Source organism: Phodopus roborovskii, unplaced genomic scaffold (assembly GCF_943737965.1).
Source record: "Phodopus roborovskii unplaced genomic scaffold, PHOROB, whole genome shotgun sequence".
Lineage (NCBI taxonomy): Eukaryota > Metazoa > Chordata > Mammalia > Rodentia > Cricetidae > Phodopus > Phodopus roborovskii.
In genome coordinates, this window is record NW_026126721.1 from 3,410,968 (window position 1) to 3,415,248 (window position 4,281).

Here is a 4,281-nt window from a genome sequence, read left to right on the forward strand (position 1 = left end):
CTAAAAGTACCAATGGCTGTAACTACAACAGAACTAGATGGGAGGAGACAACTAGGGAATGAGAATAAGCAAATGTTTATGTGCAGGGGATGTGGTTCATGTCTTTATGCTGCCATGGAATTCCAGAAAACTCCCATTGTCTCCCAACATGGCCTAGAAAAACTCTAATTTAAATGTCTTATGTGTTGTTATAAATAAGGAAGGAGAAGTAGAAGTGTGTCATCTAGTTATCTACAGTTTGTAGTATAACCTCTTTAGCATGTGCTGGATCAGTAAAAACCACTGAGGTACTGGAAATTCCTTAAAACATAAGGATAAAAAGGAATGAACAGAATACCTGCATTGACCAATACCAGAACTGCATGTCTAGGAAATTTTCTAAATAGTAAAATGACTTCAGGGTAGATCTCAGCATTAAATGTAGAATTTTAAAAAAATAAGATTCACAATATATATAGTGATAACAGAACTACAAGGCAGAGAACAGGCAAAAGAATCAAAACTGCTATAGGTTCAGCAGTATCTCATGAAGCTATGAGATCTCTTAACTATCTTAATTAAAGTATCACTCTTATTTGTTTATCAGTTATTTATTGTGTGGGCACATCCACTTGAGCTTTCCCCCATGTACTGGAGACTCGGTTGACCTTTAAGCATGTTTAAGTTCTTTGCTGATCTTATAGTTAAGTAGCTTATTCCAGTCTATTTTGGTGCAAGTAATTGGAAGTTGTCGGCGCAGGGCATTGAATGTTGGATGTGACATTGCTGGGTAGTTTTCCTTAACTGCTGCCTTATACTCAGTTTCTGCTCTCTCTATGATTTTAACAAATGCCCTTGCAGCTTGAACTTCATTGACAGCAGTTAATGATTCTTGTATATCTTTATGGCTAATCAGCTGAACATTGCTGTTTTCATAATAATGCACGTGGGCCTTTAGAACTCCAAACTACCTAGGCTTTAGATGGTGTGATGGTAAGCTTCCATTCTGATCGCCAACATCCATTCCAAAAGTTTTGGGGCTGAAACTGATGGTTTTCTTTCTTTTTTTTTTTTTTTTTTTATGCATATAGAGTATTTTTTATTTAATTTTATATAACAAAGTCCAATTAAATGAAAACAAACATTTATACACAATATTTGGGAATTTGGGCGTCGTTCTTTCCAAACTACTTCCTGCTGTCTTGGGGGATTCGAAGAAGATTCAGATATCCTAGCTGTAGTCTGTAGGGCTGTTTTGTCCAGCTGTTTGGGATGTAGGATCAGCTTGTACTCTGTTTCAGGCGGTCTGGTGTGATCAAACCACATTAGTCTGGAAGGAATCCACATCTTTTCATTTTCTGTGGAAACAAAAATAGAAATACTTTTCCCCAGTAACTTGTTCTTCAACTTAAATTTTGGAGTCAAAACGTTTTTGTTTTTTTTTTTTTTTTTTTTTTTTTTATTATTTTACATGTCGATCCCAGTTCCCTCTCCCTCCCTCCCTCCCTCCCCCCAAGCCCTCCCTCCCTCCCTCCCTTTTGCCCTCTCAATGCATGCAATAATGGTCTTTTGCCCATGTATGGTTTTAGCATAAACTGTACTAATGGCAGTAGAATAATACTGTTTTATATATGCTCTTAAGCCCTATCACAGGAATCTCTCTAAGAGTTTAAATATCCATCTACTGTGTTTGGCTTGGAGTCACGTGCTTCTTTTTGTAAATGATCAAACTGAAAGGATATTTTGTTTCTTGGATCTAAAAATCTGTTGTCACCTAGAGCACCATGTTCTGTGACTAAGACCCAGTCTTCATAGCCTTGTATCTTCACAGGTATGAACTGCTCCATGTTATATGGGACAATTGCCTGTGATAAACCTTTCCTGAAAAGATTGTCATTATTAATCAGTAGCCGAATATCACTGAGGACTTCCTGAAGCTTCCCTGGGGGTGCATGGATGATGAAATTTGAAGCAATGCGTACCTTTTCCTCATCAGACTTCTGATTCTGGAAGTCAGCCATTTTATCATCTTTCTTTAGCTCCATTTTCAATGAACTGCATCAGGCCAGGGATGATCACATCCACAATGGTCTGGCCCCTCCCTCGTCAATCACTAATTAAGTAAATGCTCTACAGTCTTGCCTATGGGCCAATCTTATGGAGGCATTTCCATAATTGAGATTCCCTCCTCTCAGCTTACTTCAGCTTGTGTAAAGTTGGCATAAAACTATTCAGCACAGGCTGGTTATCATAAACTACACTTAGGAAGAATGACTAGACAATTTGAGAGTTTCTGATTTTATGTAAAGATACTTTGGCACCTCTTGGTTTAAGTTTAAGCAGTTTCATTCAAAAAGACATCTAAATAGCTGTCACAATAACTGAAAAGAGAAATAATATGGGACACAAAGAATCTATTAGTTCATATCAAAGAAAAGAAGTCTTATAAAAAAAAAACACCCAAGGATAGAGAAGTGTGTAACTTCAGTCATAAACAGACTAAGTCTACATGGTCTACATGTCAGCAAGTTCCTTCCACTGTCCTCTGTATACTAGACTGAAGACATCTGATAACCTTGAGAACAACATGCCTCCTTTCTCATCAAACTAACCTATGGGAGCTGCAATGTTTTGGTGGAAAGGACAAGTTGCAGTCTCTAACAAAAACAACTACTGCAAAATAAAACTTAGATACATCATTGGCAAAAATTTTCTTGGCTCTTGAAAAAAACTAAAATAAAGGCACTCTAAAGTGGTCCCCACTAATCCTCTAAATAGCTTCTTGCTTCATCAATAAAGTTTCTTAGGCAAAAGGCCCAGAATACCTTTCTGACCTCAAATGTAATAATGTAATTAGAATTATAGACAATAATTCTGGATTAAATGTATCACCCTTTGAAAACTCACTTTAACTTGCCATTAGGTATACTAGAGTAGAAATTAGTAGGATATTAGAAATTCATGTAGCCTATCCATGTTCCTGAAAAATCATAAATAAGAATATTAAATTATTTTCAGGAATTCTTTATCTTTAAAGACACAATATTCTGAAGTTGCAAGAATAAGAAGTTTAAATAGAACTTCAACACATAAAATTCAAAAAAATAATCCATAAACTTCATAGAACACTATACTAGATTTTATTTTAGTATAGGAAAAAATACATTTATCTACCAAAATAACAATTAAGAGATAGAAATAACTGTAGTGTGTGTGTGTGTGTGTGTGTGCAAATCTTTTTTATGTCTTATATTTATATAATGGAAGTGGAAGAAAAGTAACTTTAGTTAGCAGTCGATGTCTGAGCTTGCTGTGTTGAATTTGAAATAATTAAGTAGTGATGGAAAAATCTCCACTAAGAGGTATGAGAGAGATGTAGCCACTCCTGAGATCAGAAGAACAAAGGGTCAAGGAATTAACTGCTGAAACTTGTTGATTGAGATAAAGCTGACACCCAGGTGAAATTCACAGATTATAAGTACATAGTTTAATGAGTTTTAATTAGCGTATATGGCCATATAACCTAACCGGAGGCCCAACTACTAGAACATTACTTATCTCCTGAAAAAAAATCTCCCCAGCTGAATTTTCTACCCACTTTATGTTAACTATTTGGCTTATATACCACTTTTGGGTATTGTGAATAAAATGTGTGCAAAATCATGTGCACAGATTTCTGTGGAGATACTTTTACCTTTGGTAAATATCTGGGAGTGGAAATTGTGGTCACAGAGTATATTTACTTAAATACACTAGAAGCTACAAAATACATTTCCAAAGTGCATCCTATATTCTCTGTGGCAATGGGTGGAAATTATTCCTGTTACTACACATTTTGTTATTCCACTGAGTATGAAGTAGTATTTGTTATTACTTTCATTTATATTTCTCTGACAGTCGATGGTGCTGAAAAATGTTTCCTTGCACTTACAGGTAACTCATATTCCTTTGACAATGAAGTTTCTGTTTACTTGTTTTGCTCATTTATTAGGGGTTGATTGCCTTCATGTTATGCCTGTATCATGAGCCTCCCCCCCCCCCCCAGCGACCACCAGGAATCCAAGCAATATGCAAAAGCAAAGAGCCTTTATTGCAAACTTGAGCTTGAACTCTCCATCTGTTCTGACTCCGTGGTTGGATCAGAGAGCCCTGAGCTCAGTTTTGGGGGGCTTTTAAGGAGTAAAAGATGGGAAGGTTAGGGGAATTCTGGGTTCAGATAGGAGTTGGATTCCTGATTGGGCAGGAGTGGGGCAATAGGAGTCTTGTCAAACAGGGATTGGTGCTGGCATGGCTGCAAGGAAA

General features: G+C 36.6%; 1 pseudogene; it reads right to left on the reverse strand.

Moving 5' to 3' along the window:
* Window positions 1–649: 649 nt before the first annotated feature.
* LOC127214468 (F-actin-capping protein subunit alpha-1-like) lies at window positions 650–2,000 on the reverse strand (annotated as a pseudogene).
* Window positions 2,001–4,281: the final 2,281 nt, after the last annotated feature.